A 19,828-nucleotide genomic window follows, 5' to 3' on the forward strand; every position below is an offset into this window, starting at 1 on the left:
TGAGTTTGGGAGTTCTTAGAAACTTGTCCTTTGTCAGATATGTGGTTTGCCAATATTTTCTTCCAGTCTGTAATTTGTCTTTGCATCTTCTATTTTCACAAGGGATTTCACAGAATAAATTTTTAAAAAAATATTTGTTGAGGTGCAGTTGATCAGTTTTTCCTTTTATAGATCATGCTTTTGGTATCCAGTTTGAGAAGTTTTGACCTATACCTAGATCCTAAAAATTTTCTCCTATGCCTTTTTCTAAAAGTTTTACCATTTTACATTTCACATTTTGGCATTCATTTTTGTATAAGATTATGTGTAAGATTTGAGGCTTTTTTCCCCAACAGATGTCCTCTTGCTCCAGCGCCATTTGTTGAAAAGGTTATATCCTCCATGGAATCACTTTTGCGGCTTTGTCAAAAGTGGCCATACTTATGTGGGGCTTTTTCTGAGTTCTCTATTCTGTTCCATTGATCTATGTGTCTGTGCTTCCACCAATACCACACTATCTTGATTAATGTAGCTATATAATAAACATTAATATTGAGTAGAGTGATTCCTCCCACTTTTTTATTCTTCCTCAAAAGCATTTTAGCTGTCTAAGTTCTTTTGCTTTTCCATATAAATTTCATAAAATTATTGTGTATGTCTATAAAAACTACTAGGATTTTGATAGGAATTACATTAAATATATGTATTGATTTTGGGAGAATTGGTATCTTTACTGTGTTGAGCCTTCCTATCCATGAAAACAGTATGCTTCTCCATTTATTAGTCTTTTATTTTACCAGTATTTTGTAATCTCTAGATCATGTGGGTCTTCTTTACATATTTTGTTAGGTGTATACCTAAGTATTTCATTTTCTTAGGATTAATTTTAAATTATATTGTATTTAAATTTTCAGTTTTTGTGTATTCATTTTTACTATATAGAAATGTGATTATTTTTGCATGTCGATCTTGTACCCAGAAACTTTGCTGAACTCCCTGATTAAATTCTAGGAGGTTTTGGGGGTATATTTCTTGGGATATTTTACATAGGCAATTATGTCACTTGCAAATAGGGACAGTTTTATTACCTGTTTAATATTCTTTTTCTTGTGTTATTGTAGTTATTAAAACTTTTTAGTACTATGTTGAATAAGACTGGTGGGGGCAAATATTCTTGTTCTATCCCTTATTTTGGGGGGAAATAATTCAGTCTTTCACCAACAATATATTAGCTGTAGGTATTTTGTAGATACTGTTTATGAAGTTGAGGTAATGCTTCTCTATTTCTAACTTGCTAAGAGTTTTTTTTTTAATCAAGAATGGGTGTTGGACTTTTTCAAATATAATTTTTCTTCTTTAAGTTGCATGGTATAATAAGAAATATATTTGGTCTTTGTCCCTGGTTCTTGGTACAGAATTCCTAAAACCCCGTTGAATTTTCTGAGTGACAGACATGTCTTTCATTATTCTTAATGAGCCCCTTTTATCACATCTGAGTTTATGCTAATGAGATGACTTAGGATGAATCCCCTAGATAGCCATTAAGATGGAGCTGGTCACCAGAAAGACCAAATGATTAGAGGGTTGGAACTTTCAGGCCAACCAATCGACCTTAATGGAGGGGAAGAGAGGCTGGAGATTAAATTTTATAAAAACTCTCAAACAGGGGGATTCAGAGAGCTTCCAGGTTGATGAATACATTGAAGTGCTAGGAGTTTGGTGGACCTGGGGAGGTCATGAAAGCGGCTCCCATTTTCCCCTTCCCTATGCATCTCTTCCATCTGGCAGCTCTTCAGCTGTATCCTTTGCAGTAAACCAGTAAATGTAAGTACAGTCATATGCCACTTGACAAGGATACATTCTAAGAAATGAGTTGTTGGGTGATATTGTTATTGTGCAAACATTATTGAGTGGTATTATACAAACCTAGATGGTATAGCCTATTGCTCCTAGGCTACAAACCTGCACAACATGTTACTGTACTGAATACTGTAGGCAATTGTAACACAATGGTATTTGTATGTCTAAACATAGATAATGTACAGTAAAAATATGGTATAAAAGATTAAAAAATAGCACACCTGTAGAGAACACTTAGCATGAATGGACTGTGCAGGATCAGAAGTTGCTCTGTGTGAGTCAGTGAATGAATGATGAGTGAATGTGAAGGTCTAGGACGCTACTGTACATTACCATAGACTTTTTAAACACTGTGCACATTGTCTACACTAAATTTATGAAACAACACAAGAGTAAATCAAACACAAGAAAACAACACAGGAAAAAATGATGCAATCAAGAGACACAGTAAAAGCTTCTGCCAGTTTTCCCAGCTCTGGGTAGTGGGCTCTGCATTGTGCTGCCATGATGGGCCATCATCTTGTGCTGGTGCTCAGCCAGAACACAAAGTGCAAACCTAGAAGAAAAGTTCAATCTGGAAACATTGATGCAACTAAGACTATTGCATATATCATCCAAACATGTTTGGGACCCAAGTCCATGATGAAGATGCTTTTGGACACAATGGGAGGCATTGTGATGACCAATGACGGCAATGACATTCTTTGGAAGATTCAAGTTCAGCATCCAGCATCCAAGTCCATGACTGAAATTAGTTGGATACAGGATGAAGAGGTTGGAGATGGGACCATATCAGTAATTATTCTTGCACGGGAGATGCTATCTGTGGCTGAGCACTTCCTAGAGAAGCAGATGCACCAATGGTGGGGATCTGTGCTTACCTAAAGGCATTGGATGATATGATCAGCACCCTTAAGAAAATCAGTACCCCCATTGATACCAATAACAGATATGATGCTGAACATTATCAATAGCTTCATTACTATAAAAACAATCAGCTAGAAGTTCTCTTTGGCTTGCAACATTGTCCTGGATGTTGTCAAAACTGTCCAGCTTGAGGAGAACCGCCAGAAGGAGATAGACATCAAGAAATATGCAAGGGTGGAAAAGATGCCTGGGAGCCTCATCGAAGACTCATGTGTCTTACAGGGAGTCATAATTAACAAAGATGTGACCCATTCACAAATGCAGTGTTATATTAAGAACCTTTGCATTGTGCTGCTGGATTCTTCTCTGGAATACAAGAAGGAGAAAGCTAGAATGATACAGAGATCACACGAGAGGAAGACTTCACCCAAATCCTCCAAATGGAAGAAAATTACATCCAACAGCTCTGTGAGGACATTATCCATCTGAAGCCCCACATGGTCATCACAGAAAAGAGCACCTCAGATTTAGTTTAGCACTACCTCATGCAGGCCAATATCACAGCCATCTGCAGAGTCTGGAAGACAGAAAATGGTCTGAGCCTGTAGGGCCCAGATAGTCAGCCGACCAGAGGAACTGAGAAAAGATGGTGTTGAGACAAGAGTGGGCCTGCTGGAAATCAAGAAAATTGGAGATGAGTACTTTACGCTCATCGCTGAGTACAAAGACTCAAGGCCTGTACCGTTCTCCTCCAAGAAGCCAGCCAGCAAAGAGATTCTCTCTGGAGTAGAAAACAACCTTCAGAATGCCATGCAAGTATGCCACAAAGTTCTCAGTTGGTACCAAGGGGTGGAGCCAGTGAGATGGCTGTGGCTCGTGCCTTGACAGAAAAATCCAAGGCCATGACTGGTTGTGGAGCAATGGCATACAGGTCTGTTGCCCATGCCCTAGAGGTCATCCTTCATACCCTTATTCAGAACTAAGGGACCAGCACCATCCATTTACTTACCTCCTGTCAGGCCAAGCACACCTAGGTGAACTGTGAGACCTGAGGTATAAATGATGAGATGGGTACTTTGGTGAACATGAAGGAACTGGGCATCTGAGAGCCATTGGTTGTGAAGCTGCAAACATATGAGAAAGGGCACTTCCGCTGCTGCTGATTGATGACGTTGCCTCAGGCTATAAAAATAAAAGGGTGATGATTAGGGACAGCAAGGTAGAATCCCTGATGCTGGCCAGGAATGAGGGGTGGGCAAAGTGACCTCAACACACAGAGCCAACAGAGTCTTCTCCTTCCCTGAGCCAAACTGCCAGGAACACTTGGATGTCTTTGTCTGGAAGGGATCAAGTTGAGGGGCAACCCCAGTCTCAGCTCAGTTTGCAAAAGGCAATGAAATGTAATTCTTCTCTATTGTAAGCTTTCTATTTAGTTTGCTCCTAATGATTAAATCTAAGTCATTGGGAAAAAAAGAGAGAGAAACAGTACACACAGATGTATGAGGCTGCTGCCAGCATAATATACGGTTTCACAGCAAACTTTTTCCCCATTTTGAAAAGAATGTCTTTTATTAATAAACAAAAAATATATTCTCCTATAAAAAAAACCTGAGAAGCATAATTTTCTCTTAGTATCTCCCAGACATAAGCCCTGATTTGAATAGATAAAGCATTAATGACAAATAGAATATTTGCAAATTTCAAGTCATCTCTGCATAGCTTCTAATAGCAACTTAGGAGACGGTATCAAGATGTTGAGTTCAATATCCAGGCTACTGATAAGCTGTGATTTTAAACATGAACTATCATAATAGCTCATAGATGCAAAAAAGGATAACAACTTCCATATTCTGTTTTCTGTGGTAGAATCTCCTCTGAATATCCCAAGACTACTGTTCGTGTTTATTTATGTAAAATAAGATTATTTTAGGTTGTGAGAGAAGGAAAGCTTCTTCACTTAATGAACATTATTTGGAGAATGCTGTTGTGAGGTGTTTGGTTTCAATTGATTGTAAATGTTTCGGCTAGTCACCAGAGGCTACAGACTCACACACAGCCCCACACATGCACTTCTGAACTCCTTGATGAGAACAAATTAAAGCTCATTGTGTTAACCACTTTTTGTGAAGAATGTCAATTATAGCTAATTCTTCATTGCTGATTGTACAGTTTGTGCAATATTTAGGCGATTGTTTTTTAATTTTTATTTTTCAATTAGAGTTGACATTCAATATTATTTTATATTCACTTCAGGAGTACAGCACAGTGGTTAGACATTTATATAATTTATGAAGTGAATTAGTCTAGTACCCACCTGACATTACACATAAGTATTACAATATTATTAAAATATTATCTATGCTGTACTTTACATCCCCATGACTATTTTGTAACTACCAATTTTTACTTCTTAATCCCTTACCTTTTTCACCCAGTCCCCCAATCATCCTCCCATCTGGCAATCACCAGTTTGTTCTCTGTATCTATGATTCTGTTTCTGTTCTGTTTGTTCATTCATTTATTTTCTTTTGTTCTTCAGATTCCACATATAAGCGAGATCATATGGCATTTGTCTCTCTCTGTCTGACTTATTTCTCTTCATATAATACCCCCTAAGTCCACCCATGTCATTGCAAATGGTAAGATTTATTTTTTACGGCTGAGTAATATTCCATTGTATATATGTACTCACCTCTTATTTATCCAATCATCTATTGATGGGTACTTAGGTTGCTTCCATGTCTTGGCTTGCTTCTATATCTTAGCTATTGTAAATAATGCTGAAGTAAACATAGGGGTGCATATATCTTTTTGAATTAATGTTTTGGTTTTCTTTGGATAAATACCCAGAAGTGGAATTGCTGAGTCATAAGGTTGTTTTATTTTTAATTTTTTAAGGAACCTTCACACTGTTTTCCATAGCGGCTGCATCAGTTTGCAATCCTACCAACAGTGCACAAGGGTTCCCTTTTCTCCACATCCTCACTAACTCTTGTTGTTTGTTGATTTATTAATGATAGCCATTCTGAAAAATGTGATGTGATATCTCACTGTAGTTTTAATTTGAATTTCTCTGATGATTAGTGACCTTGAGCATCTCTTCATGTCTATTGGCCAGCTTTATGTCCTCTTTGGTAAAATACCTATTCCTGCCCTCTGTCCATTTTTTAATTGCTGTGTGTGTGTGTGTGTGTGTGTTGAGTTGTATGAGTTCTTTATAAATTTTGGATATTAATTCCTTATCTGATGTATCATTGGCAAATATCTTCTCCCATTCAGTGGGTTGTCTTTTTGTTTTGTTGATGGGTTTCCTTCAGCAATTTTTTAATAAGTAGAAAGAATATGCTCTAAAATAATAAGAAAAACATAGTATAGTAAATACATAAACCAGTAACAGTCAGTTATCATCGTTATCAACTATTATGTACTGTACATAATTATGTCTTGTACTTTAATACAATTGGCAGCACAGTAGGTTTGTTTACACCAACATCATGACAAACATGTGAATAGTATTTTACACTACGATATCATGACAGTTACAATGTCACCAGTCAATAAGAATTTTTCACCTCCATTATTATAATCTATGGGACCAATATTATATGCTGTTCATCATTGATTGAAACGTCTTTATGTAGTGCATAACTATAAAGTGTTTCCCTGAGTTCTGTGAGCCACCATAGCAAATTATTGAACCCAAGGAGAGGTTCATGGGGGTCCCCTATTTATAGCCACTAGTCAGTAGAGTAAGCTTGCAACTGGCATCTGAAATGGGGGCAGTTTTGTGGGACTGAGCCTTTAAGCTGTGGGGTCTGCACTAACTCTGGACAGTTTGTGTCAGAATTGAATTGTTAGATACCAAGTTGGTGTCCAGAGAGTTGGAGTATTGGTTGTTGGTGTTGGAAAACACCCCAGATTGTTAATATGGTGGACGACATTGATCGATTTACATACTTGGAATAAATCCCACTTGGTCATGATGTAAAATTCTTTTTATATATTGTTGTATTTGGCTTGCTAATATTTTGTTGAGAACATTCGTATCTGAGTTTATGAGAAATATTGGTTTACAGGGCTTTTTAAAAAATTATTTGCTTTGTTTTCTTTTTTGTCAGGGTAATTCTGGTGCCATAAAATAAGCTGGAAAATATTTTTTTTCTATTTTTTATAAAGGATCATGTAAAATTGGTGTGAATTATTTTTTAAGTGGTAAAACTCTCCAGTGAAACCATCTGAATCTGGACATTTTGTTTTCTTGGGCTTTTAAATTATAAGTTCAACTTATTTAATTGTTGTATAATTATTCAGGTTATCTACTTTATCTTAGCTGAGTTTTGGTACTTTGTGGTTTTTGAAGAGTTGGTCCATTTCTTCCAAGTCAAATTTATGAACACAAGGTGTTTTTGTAAGATTCCCTTACTATCTTTTTAATGGCTTTAGGACCCTTAGTGATATTTCCTATTTCACTTCTTATATTGGTGATTTGCGTCTTCTTTCTTATTTTTGTCATTCTTCCTGTCAAAATAATTTTGTAATAGATATAGTTGGGTTGTGTTGATTTTAAGCCATTCTAAAAATCTCTGTTTTTAAATTGGTATATTTAGATCATTTGTATTTAAGGTAATTATTGATATGTTAGCACTCGAGTCTTCTAATTTATTGTTTTTTGTTTGTTTCTTTTGGTTCTTGGTTTTCTCTTTCTTCTTTCATGCCTTACTGTGGGTTACTTGATATTTTTTAGAATTCCATTTTGATTCATTTAATACTTTTGGGTGTATCTCTTTCTTTGTACAGGTTTTATAGTGGTTGTTCTTGGTATTAAAATACACAGATGAATTCATCACAGTCTACTGTGTATTAACCATGTCATTTTATGTTCTGTTTTATAATTCTTTGACATCTGGGGCCTTACTGACCCTGGAGGGACTGTACCTCCCAGGATTAATGAATTCCTAGAGATAATAAGCAACTTGCTCATGAGTACCTTTCAAATGCAAACCAACCAATCCAGATCTCACACCCCTAACCCTCTTCTATCAGGCTGTCACACTCCAGGCCATCTGCCCTAATCACCTCATGGCCAGGTACAGGACAACTAGGGACAACCCCTATGCCCCAGAGCCCACTGAAAGAAAGTATTCAAACTAGCCAAACCTAAACCTCATTACCCTGCCTTGTGTTTCATTCCATAGAAACCATAATAAATGTCTTGCCCTTTGTATTAATATGCTAGAGCTGCCATAACAAAATACAGACTGGATGGCTTAAATAATAGAAATTGATTTTATCACAGTTCTGGAAGCTAGGAGTCCAAAATCAAGGTACCATCATGGTTAGTGTCTGGCTAGGGCCTTCCTCTTGGGTTGCAGCTGGCCACTTCTCTTTGTGTGCTCACATGACTTCTTCTTTCTGCAGAGAGAGAGAGAGAGAGAGAGAGAGAGAGAGAGAGAGAGAGCGCATTTGGTGTCTCTTCTTTCTTTTTTTAATATGGAAAAACAAATGCTCTTTTTGATTAGTTTTCTTCTTAATTTTAATTTTTATTGAAGTACATTTGACATATAACATTGTGTAAATTTAAGGTGAATAACAAGTTTATATGATACATTTATATATTGTAATATGATGGCCATTGTAACAATAGTTATCACCTCTGTCATGTCATTTGTGTGTGTGTGTGTGTGGTAGAAATAATTAAGATCTAGTCTCTTAACAAGTTTGATGACTGTTATACAATATTGTTGCCTATGGTGTCTCTTCTAATGAGGACACTAGTCCTATCAGATCAGTGCTCCACTCTTATGACCTCATGTAATCTTAATTATTTCTTCTGAGGCCCTATATACAAATTCAACCACACTGATGAGTTAAAGCTTTAACATATGAATTCTGGGGGGACACAAACGTCCATGCTTTACCCTTGTTACCTCTGTCTCTTTACTGACCATGGTGCTTCCTGGTGTGGCATGCCCCCTCCTATTGGTATCTGTGAGTATAATAAACTCTCTTTTCATGGCATTCATCTCTTGATCTATTGGCTTCACTATATCTGAATAATAAGAAAAATATATATTTTAAGACATACTGGTACTAACATTTTACCACTTTTAGTGAAGTGTGGAAACCTCACTTCCATTTAGGTTCTTTACCTTCCCCACTTTTGTTTGAATTATCAAATATGATATAGAAAAGTCATGAGGAAAAGGGTAGTCTACTGTATATAGCCATATTCCTGTTTTTCTCCTTGAGTCTTTTTCCTTCCTGATGCTCCATGATTCTTTTGTTTGTCATTTTCTGTATTTTGAAGAACTTCCTTAGCCAATAACTGAGGGTAGATCTATTAGCAACAAATTCTTTGAGTTTTCCTTTGTGTGAGTATGTCTTTATTTTCCTTTGTTAAAAAAATTAATTTATTTTTTACTTACTAGATCACCAGTGTACTGTACAAGGACATTACTCAGGAACAGTCAGATGGAAGAGATGCACAGGGCAAAGTTTGGGGGAGAAGGTGTGGAGCTTCCATGCCTTCTCCAGGACTGCCACTCTCCCCAGATCTCCTCATGTTCATCAACCTGAAAACCTCTCCAAACCCTGTCCTTTTATGTTTTTATGGAGGTTTTGACAGGATAAGTAGGTAGGTAGGTATGAGACAGAGGGAGAGGGATAATGAAGAGTTAACAAGGTCCCAAGACTAGCTCAGCAGAAAAAAATATACAATCAAGGGTCTGGCACGTTTGTGGAGCCTCCCCCCTCCCCCCGCCGCCCCAACGAGGTCAGAAGCCAGACAGGCAAACCAAAAAGCCTAGTAGTACCTGGCACCTTCTTCATGCTCCCCGCAACCCCACCCCACACTTCACCCAGTTAACTGCAAAGGACCATTATATGATCTTATTCTGGAGGCACTCAACTGGTATGGACAAAATTAGTCAACTGAGCATGCGACTACCCTCAAAATCTTCAGGGTACACTCTACACAGGCCCCAGCTTGGAGTAGGAAGGTCTAAGGGAGGACCAGAAAATTTACTCCATTTGAGGTAGGAGGGACAGAGGGAGAACCAAGAAACCCTATGGCCCATATAAACCCCAGCCCTCAACTGCTTAGGGCCTTCAGTCTTCTATTGAGGTGCCCCCTTGGACTTTCTTCCAAGCGCACTCTACTCTGCCTACTTTACTTAATAAAATCATTTCTGTTTGCTACTTTTCATCTGCTCTTTCTTCTCCGAGCCTTGAATCTTCACATAAATCTTTTGTGCGAGATCCAAGGGCGGAGCCCCTGACTCCCACAACGCAGACACTTCATTGTTGGTAACAGTTTCACTACATAGGCATGACTGATTAAATCATTGGCCGCTGACAATTGAACTCAATTTCCAGGGCCTCTGACTTCCCCAATAATCAAGAGGGTGGGATTGAAAGTTCCAACTCTCTCTAATCACAAAACATTGAATCTGCACATTTGTGTACAAGTTCACATTTAAAAACAGTGGAGCACATGAATAAAAATTTAAAAATCTATGATACAAATGGAATGTTTCAACCATCAGGAAGACTAAGGAATGAGATGAGACTACTGTTCATATTTTGCTTTAAATGCCTAAAAAGGTTCCAGTGAGTCCAGGGAGCACCTGCTTTATATAATAAAATGTGAGCATAAAAGTTTGACATGGCCTTGGGGCAAAGGTAATAGTCAGTGAAAGAGTCCCCCCATCCTTAGGTGAGATCTGAAAGTCACCTCATTAATATAATGAAAGACAATTTATTGCTTTTGCTACTTAGGAAATTTTAAGGGTATTAGGAGCTCTGTGCCAGAAACCAAATATATATTCCTTATTATAAATCACAATATCACAGTCACCCCCTGGCCTTTGAACATGGATCTTTTACAGCAAAACAATCATAAAAGTAACAGATAATGGCACATTACTAGAATCTCATTTAGTCCTTAATAACTATTCAGTCCATCATCACATCATGAAAATGTCTCCTAGGGTGAGATCACTCAGTTTCGTAGGCTTTTGTTCTATCTTGTGAGGTTCCCAAAGCAGGAGTGGTGCCAGCAAACATGACTTCACATTTTTAGGCATCTGGAATAATCAAGCTAAGAGACAGTATCATCTCTTGCTCTGAGCCTCTTTCAAGGTGTTAACATAATATTGGATTTCCCACATTACATAAAATAACCCATTTAGTCATCCCTTGCTCAGCTATTTTTCCTTCTCTCCATTTATACCCAAACCTTTCTACCTCTAGAAGGGACAGTAGGTTTGATCACAGTGCTGTTCTAGATTGCAAGCAGCAATAACAGTACAGCAAGTGCCTCCTCCTCCTTTAAAAATACATAAAGTAAGGTTACACAGGTGCAGAACCACTAGGCAATATAATCGCATTCACTGTTAGCTCCAATTTTGTCCTAAGGGGAGAAAGCATATCCTGCCCCATCAAGCCCTTAGGAATTCTGACAGAAAGGTTAAAAATAGAGTTACACTCTCTTGCTTAAGAATCATCACTGTTTCCAGCCCTTGTAGTTGTAGCCTTGATTCTACTACTACTGCATCAAGTAGAGGGAAAAAAGTTGATATGATGTGATAAAGAAAGAATACCAGCACCTTCCCCATTTCTTCTCTCCCAGATCCACCAGAACAACAGAGAAGCCTATCTAGTAAAGACACTCATTTAGCCCCACTCATGCTCATGTTGAGTGTGAGCACACAGTTGTGAAGGTGTGCAAGCCAACCCTTCATGCTTTTATCTCCCTGTTTTAAACAAACATTATTTTTAACTGCCTGTTCTAATTCTCTAACTATTACTCTGAGGAGGATATTTCTGCCCATTGTTGGACATTATCGGCTGTAAAGTGTGTTCCTTGGTTTGAAGAAATGATACTCAGATATCCGAATTTATGCAATATCTTCTGTTCTGGTTCTTTTGTCATACTCTGAGCATTTTCATCTATCACTGGGTAAGCAAAGTACAGAGTTTATTCCTGTCAAGACCCATTTGTAGCGCCCCCAGGGTTATCAGTATCAACCTGACTATGATCTGGGCCTTCACCCCAGGGAATCTGCCACAGCCATTTGCACTCTCTGTCTCTCTTGTTAGCAGACAAAACAATTGTTATTGGCGTTTTGTGCCCCAAGGGGTGCAGACCCCCACGTTCACTCATCTCATGGACCCAGGTGACCATCTTAAGTGAGTACATGGGGATATCTTCTTGTTGATTCTAATCATCGAACGTGGAAAGGAGTTCTTCTGATGTGCATCGACATGTCCTACTTTAATGCACCCTGCAAATTCCCACAGGGCTATGTCCCACAAGGAAAACCCTTTAATAGGTCTGGTTTCCATTGCCCTCCTGCCTGACCATGGGGCCAGGCCATTGGCTGCTGCCCACAAGTCAGTAAAAACCTAAACACTGTTTAGGTCTTCCATAACTGCTGGGAAAACAACATGCACTTCAGGGCACTGAGCTGATTTGTTTTTACTTTCTTCACTCAGAGTAGTGGCCTTCCAAACAGGATGTTGTCCATTCACCACGGAACGGCCATCCACAAACTAAACATCACTTGGTCAGTTGAGAGCTGTTTATGAGGCACCACAGTCCAAGTGACAATAGAATCCAGTAGCTTCTCACACAGTTCCAAAGTCTGCCCTAGGCTCCCTGAATGTTAGTATCTCCTCCTTGCATTCCCCCAGCAACGTGGCCCTGTATAAACCATTTCCACATTATTATGAAAGTCTTCTGGGCACTGCCATCCCCATTAGGGTGCTTCTCCAACATCATTCTAGACATTGTGGGTATTTCAGGTTTTAAGGTCACTTTACATCCTTCATTCATAGAAGTAGCTTCAACTAATAATGTCTAATAGCAAGGTATTAAATGCCATTCAAATGGCCATTCCACAGATTAAGTTTTTAGTCCTCCAAGACTGTCCCTCCCCTACCACTTCAGATTTCAGTTGCAAGTCCAGGTTGTTTCCTGTACTGACTGACTGGCTATTAACTAATTAAAAATTTAATCTAACCCAAGAAGTGAGTTCTCACAATGCCACTCCTTGGTTTAGATTAATTTGCTAGAGTGGCTCACAGAACTCAGAGAAAGAATTTACTTACTAGAGCTCCAGTTTCTTTTTTTTTCTTATGAAAGGATATAACTCTGGAACGGCCAGATGAAAGAGATGTATAGGGCAAGTTATATAGGAAGAAGTGAGGAGTTTCCAATGCCCTCTCTAGGGGTGCACCATTTTCCCCAGATCTCCGTGTATTCACCAACCCAGAAGCTCTTAATTTCCCTTTCTCACCTGAAGGATAGTTTCACCAGATATAGAATCTGCAGTTGAAAATTCTTTTCTCTCAGCATTTTGAAGAATGTTATGCCGCTTCCTTCTGGCCTCTAGATGAGAAATCTGCTATCATTTTCTTCAAAACTCTGTTCTTTTATTTATTTACTTGTTTGTTTGTTTGCATTTTAAAAATTGAGATATAATTGACATATAACATCGTGTAAGTTTAAGGTGTACGATGTGTTGATTTGATCATTTATTTATTGCAAGATGATTACTACCATAGCCTTAGCTTCCACCTTTATCCTGTCACATAGTTACCATTTCTTTTCTGCAGTGAGAAAATTTAAGATCTACTCTTTAGGCAATGTAAGGATTCAAAATGAGCCACCCCAAGATGTGCCTCAGTGGCACGCAGATTAGTTTGAGCTAAAGGCAATTTTAGCTTCAGGCTCAAAAGAAACTTTTGCCTTTCCCTTTAACTACATAGAAGAACTTGAATTAGGGGTTTTGCCCACTACAAATTATCAGCGATGATCTCTTTTTGACCTACCTATATGGCAGAACAAACTTCTATTTACTAAACATTTGTTCTTATCATTCTGCAATGACACTTTGAAGGCCCCAAGGCACCTTACCTCATCTCTAGCTCAGAATGTCTTATATACCCATCTTCTCTTTTTGTCTCTGAACCTTTCATTAATGTGGGCTAACTCTCGTGTATGTGGGGTTCCCACATATAAGTATGTATTAAATTTTGTTACTTACTCCTGCTAAGCTGTCTTGTGTCCATTTGGTTATTAGACCAGCTAAAAGAACCTTGAGGGTAAAGTTCCTTCCTCCCTGACAGCAACATTCAAGTAGATGATAGAGTATCATTAGCTATATTCATCATGCCATGCATTAGATCTCTAGAACTTATTTATCTACTAGTTGCAAGTTTGTACCCTTTAATAGCATGTCCCCTATTCCCCTGACCAGTCTGTCATTTAAATTGACGTTCCCCTAGAGGTAATGCTTTGTTTCTTTCTGGCTGCTTTCAAGTTATCTTCATTGTCTTTAGTTTTCAAAAGTTTAGTTATATCTTGACATGAACATCTTTGGGTTTATCCTGTTGAGTTTCCTTCAGCTTCTTAGATCTATAAGTTGTGTTTTTTGCTAAATTTGGGACATTTCATTAATTACCTATTTTGTTAAACAACAATTTTAACTTTCATGGCTGAAAGTCTTTTTAAAAGAAAGAGTTTATTAGGCCCATTGCTAGCAAACAAAACAAAACAAAAGAAAACGAAAAACACTGGTCTTGGAGAATGGAGTCTAAACCACAAGCAGCATGGCTAGGTAGAAAAGATAGACATGTCCATCACCCTGGAGTTTTGTAAGCTTTTTTTATATGTCGAATTGCTTGGGGAAAGATGTAAGTCATTCTGAAAGAATTTACATTAGCTATAGACAAAGGGAATGGGAGAGGTGAAGCGGGCTAAGCTCAGCAGAGTCCTCAGCAGAGACCGTAAAGCTCATGTGTAAACAAGAAGTTGAGGCTCCTGGGGTTCCTTGGCGCCTGGCTATTCTTTTTAGATAATCTCGGAAATAGCCACCGAGTGGAGTAGTCTTTAGTTTTGCACTGCAGTTGTTAACTGATTAACCCCTTTTTGTCTCTTCCTTCCACCTTCAAGCCTGCAGTAATTTAATTTAGGACATTTCAGAATTTTCTCCTTGTCAATTCAAATACTCTTTTGGCCTCATTTTCTTTTATTCTTCCGAACTTTCATAATACGAATGCTGAGTCTTTTGTTATTGTCTCACAGGTCTATGAACCGCTGTTCAATATTTTCAGTCAATTTTCTCTCTGCTGTTCAGATTGGGTGAATTCTACTGAGCAATCTTTAACTTTATTAATTTCATCTGCTGTCATCTCCATTATACTACTGAATGCATACAATGTTTTTATTTCTTTTATTGTATTTCTCAGTTCTATTAATTTCCATTCGTATTTTTTTTAAATCCTATTTTGTTGCTGAGATTTTTCTCTTATTTGTCCAAGGATAATTTATAATTGGTTGTTAGAACATTTTTATGATGGCTGTTTTAAAATCCTTGTCAGATAATTTGAACATCTGAGTCATCTCAGTGTTGGCATCAGTTGATTATTTTTTCTCATTCAAGTTCTTGTTTCTTGGAATGAGGGACAATTTTTTACTATATCCTAGGCATTTGTCTGTGATCTTAGGAGACTCTGGGTTCTATTAAATAAAAATTTTTATTTCAGCAGTCAGTGACCCTGTTTAGGTTTAGCATGCATGTTTTGGCCTAGTCATACTGTGGTTCTAATAGCAGTTTAATTTTCAGAGCTTCTGTGGTGTTATTTTCATCTGCTTGGTCTATCTTCTGGGGCTTTCACTTGTCTTTGCTCATGTTGCCTGAAGGTTTGGTAAGGATTTTTATAAGGCAGGCCTCTGCTGTTTCTTGGTGGTAGAGGGATGTGATGGGCTCCCTTGTCCAGTGTTCTCTGGCTTCCCAGGTGTCTCTGTGAAGGGAAGGGGAATCTTAGACCTGCAAGGGCCAGGATGCTTGTTGTGGATGGGTTCCTCTGGCTGGTTCTGCCATCCCGCCCCAGTGCCTTTCAGCAGGGGAAGGTTTTCCAAGGCTGGCTTCCTGGTTGGGTCCTTCCTGCCAGTTTTACCCACCAACCTCATGTCTCCTCTGGGAGACAGGAATCTCAGGTCTTTGGGGCCTTCAAGGTAAAAGTTGTTTTTCGGGCCTGGTCTGTTGTTGTGGATGCATCCCTCCTGCAGGTCCTCCCTGCCTGCCCCCAGGTGCTGATGGGGGAAAGGAGTCTCGGGCCCAGTGGAGAAAGAGAGCACTTCTCATGGCCACTTATTTTAAGTGAGATCTGAGTACATCCCCTTGTCGAAGTGATCCTTGCCTAACACTGTCAGAAGGACTTCCATTTGATCCAGAGAAGGAAGGAGCCTACTTGAACTGTCTTTTATTGCTTGGTTAGGCATCAAGAAATGCTGGGCCTTAGTTGCCTTCTTCCATTGGATACAGGGGACAGAAGATGCCCTGCAGTTGTGCTGTCCCTACAGTCCTGGGATCCTAAATGAGTTCACCTTCTTTTTAATACCTTTCATGGTTTTCCTTTGTTTGTATCATTTTATTTCCAGGGTTGACAGTCGTGCTTAGCAGGAAGAAATAGGGAGAAATGGGTCTATGCTACTTGTTTGACTAGAAACCTCTATTTTAAAACTATTGTAGGGGAGCAGAACTTACCACCCCAAAATATGACTCTTTGGCATAAGGATTATTTTAAACTGGTTATTTTTAAGAAACTGCAGACATGGGAGAAGCTCTGAAAATGAAGTAGAAGCTGCCCTCCAGGGGAGACATTTACATTTATAAGGAAAATCTCCATTTGTAAGGGTGTCTCCCTAGCTGAGTGGGTAGCTCAATCTTTAGACTCTTATTAATGGAGAAGGCAACAATTTAAATCTGCATAACAACCATGCTCTTGTTTACTGTGATTTTCCTGATAATCTTTTATAACCGAATGAATCCCCCATTCCCAACATCTTTTGTTTTTTTGCTAAACATGGTATTTAAGATGATGGCTTCGGTCATTTCAAAAAGTTACTCTGTTTTCCTGGACCTCTTCCATGTTTACAAGAGGCATATACATGACAAAGAGAAAATTCTGAAATGTCTGAAAGGAAATTACAGCAGACCAGAGGGCGGAAGGGACAAAAAGGGGTTAATCAGTTAACAATTACATTGCAAAACTGACAAAAGCTTGCTCACAGCCCTTAGTTAAATTAACTTCCAGGTGGGTATTTCAGAGATTATCTAAAAAGAGAGAATAGCCAGGCGCCATCGAACCCCAGGAGCCTCCGCTTCTTGTTTACATATGAGCTTTACGGACTCTGCAGTGCCAATCCCAGAACTAGCTCAGCTTTACCTTCTCCCGTTCCCTTTGTCAATAGCTAATGTAAAGCTTTTCAGGCAGGCTTAAACCTTTATTTCCTTTACTTGATGTATTAAAAATGCTTGCAAAACCCTGGGATAACAGACATGTCTGTCTTTTCTACCTAGTCATGCTGCTTGTGGTTTAGACTCCATGACCCTAGATCAGTCTTTCCTTTTTTGTTGTTGTTGCTAGTAATATCCTAATAAACACTTTCTTTTAAAAATTGAAAGATTTTTGTTGAACACATGATATTAAACTTGTTTGTTTTTCTCCTGTTAATCTATCTTATGTCAATTTACTTATTAGACCAGCCAAAGATCCTAGAAGTGTAGAAGGAAAATTATTCCTACCCTACACTATCATTGCTTCTCAGGTCTGATCTCAAACCCAAGTCTCTCTTAACTCTTCCACAGTCAGTGCTACTCTAGTCTGACCTTGCAGGTGGGCTTTTGTCAACAATTCACCACCACACCCCCAGAGCCCATTTTTTATATATCTTCAACTTTGGTCTCTATGAACTCTTCTACCATCCCATGCTTCTCTGATTTACGACTCAAAACCATGCCTCTCTCAGCTCCATCCATCGACAACATGTTGTGCAGTAGTGTCATCTGATAAGACAGACAACTAGCCATGTGTGGCTACTAAGCACTTCAAATGAGGCTAGGAAACCAAGAATTGAATTTAAAATTTTATTTATTTTAACTAATTGAAATTTTAAAATAGATAATTCAGTTATTTGAAAACTTTCGAAGTATGTTTTGGAATAACTTATGATATTAATCTGTTTTTAATGGTAAATTTTTTTATGAAATCTAAATACAAATCAAGTATTTTCAATGAAAATTTAGCATTCAAATTGAGAAATAAGTATTGAATACCATCTGATTTTGCACTTATTACAACAAGAATGCCAAATAGCTCATTAATTAAAACATTGATTACATGTTGAAATGATAATATTCTGGATATGTAGTTTAGATAAAGTAATTATTAAATTTCATGTTTTTCTTTTTAATATGTCATCTGTCCAGAGCCCCTCATGCTAAGTTTCCTCTTCCTCTTCCACCTGGGTTGGAAATTGAGGCTGCGATTTCATGTCAAAATGATTTAGACTCTCCAGGCAAGAGTGAGAGGTTTCATTCTTACTGATATAATTTGGGACAGCAAAGTTATTGTTGCATAGCAACAAGGATGTTCGCATTTCAGTGGCCATGGAGACTAAAATCTGTCTCCCACACGGAGCCATTGGCCAGCTGTACCATCTGCCCAAAGCAACCTCAGGCCTCGCCCCACCCACTTCCACTTCCTTCACATCTATCTGTACCCCCTCTGCCTATGCCCTGCCCCCTACCTGCACTGGACAATGGAGACCTCTGCTTATTTACAGACCTAGCCACCTCATATGACTGGAGAGGCCAAAGCCATTTGCTAACTGTGCCTTCTGTCTACATCCTCTCAGGAGCCACTTTGGCTGCTTCATTTCACAGGTCAGTGAGGGTTACTACCTAGCAACACTTTACCGTAGGCTGAAGATGCTAAAACCAACTTCTGCAGTCATTGGCTAATTGTTTGTCTGTAGCAACTCAGGCTAGACCCTGCCTCTCCCACTCTGCACATAGTGACAGGGCCTTCTCCCTAGTAACAGGCTGCTGCTTCATCCCATTGGCCACAGGAAACCAGGTTCCACCTCTCATATGCAGCTATTGGCCAGCTGCACCATCTGTCTACAACCCCAAGTCTAGGTCTAAACAAGAGAGCTCAAGTTGCTGTATTCTATTAACTCTTCCACCACCATTGCTCATCTGGTTAGCTCTTGAATTTGGTCATTTGGTCATTTGTTATTTAATCCACTATTAATGGCTCTCTTGTCAAAACCTAAAATCCAGCCCCCTGTTAACATTTCCACCAACTCTGGACCAATTTCTAACTCGATCAGTATTGTACTAGTCTGACCTCTAATCAATAGCTCTGATAACTCTTTCACCATCAATGCTTTTCTGGTATTGTTTAGCATTCAGCCTTCAATTAACTAACTGTTCCTTCATCAATGCCCTTCTGATCTGGAGATTGAACCCAGGGCCTGTTAATTTTCCCACCATCAATGTATACTAGGACTAATTTCAAACTCGACTTCTGTGAACGCTTCTAACATTAATGACATTGATTAAGTGTATCTGATAAAGATCACCAGGGTCATATCCATAGTCTGATTGAAATGAGTTTATTAACGTGCTGCCACAAGAGAGACCACACACCATAGGAACTGTGGGGAATCTCATCTAGGGTGACCAACTTGTTCCAGTTTGCCTGGGACTTTCTTGATTTAACAGTGAATGTCACTTGTCCCAGTAAACCCCTCGGTCCTGAGCAGACAGGGATAGTTGGTCACCTTAGTCTCATGAAGGAAAAAAAATGGGATTACTATAGGGTTTTGGGGAAGCACTGAGTTTAGTTAAAATTTAAATGAAATAGTGTTTTGATTAGCCCGAAGCAAAGAAGGTTAGTATGTAAAAAAGCCAATGTCACTGCTAGACTGAAGTGAATCCAGGGACCTCCTTATTTGGAAACACTAAAGCAACTATATGTGTGCAATGTTTACTCCAGATTCCCCTTATTTGAAATTCTGAACCTGGGTTGGAAATCAAGTCTGCTCCTCTGTGTGGGTTGGATCATCCAGGCAAAAGTGGGATGCTTTATTCTCATTGATATAATTTCAAATAGCAAAATTTCTGAGAGTTCATGATTTTAGAGAACAAGATTTTTCAGCAGGACTGGGACAAGGGTGAGACAAATAACTTTTTGGTGCATTATTTTTAAAAGTTAAAATTAATGCAAAAACCAAAGATAAGCAAAATATCAAAACTTTAAAAGCCTG

At 38.6% G+C, this 19,828-nt stretch overlaps 1 protein-coding gene and 1 pseudogene across 1 annotated transcript in view; both read left to right on the forward strand.

The window, feature by feature from the left end:
* The first annotated feature begins 2,313 nt into the window (after positions 1-2,313).
* On the forward strand, positions 2,314-3,954 carry LOC107501549 (annotated as a pseudogene).
* Positions 3,955-18,409: 14,455 nt separating this feature from the next.
* The window catches only part of ZNF157 (zinc finger protein 157), a 35,874-nt gene continuing 34,455 nt past the window's right edge, over positions 18,410-19,828 (forward strand). Inside the window, 1 exon segment of the mRNA XM_016127802.2 lies at positions 18,410-18,440. The gene's annotated coding sequence lies outside the window, so the exon portion shown is untranslated.

The sequence above is a fragment of the Rousettus aegyptiacus genome, unplaced genomic scaffold (genome assembly GCF_014176215.1).
Source record: "Rousettus aegyptiacus isolate mRouAeg1 unplaced genomic scaffold, mRouAeg1.p scaffold_m13_p_9, whole genome shotgun sequence".
Taxonomy (NCBI): domain Eukaryota; kingdom Metazoa; phylum Chordata; class Mammalia; order Chiroptera; family Pteropodidae; genus Rousettus; species Rousettus aegyptiacus.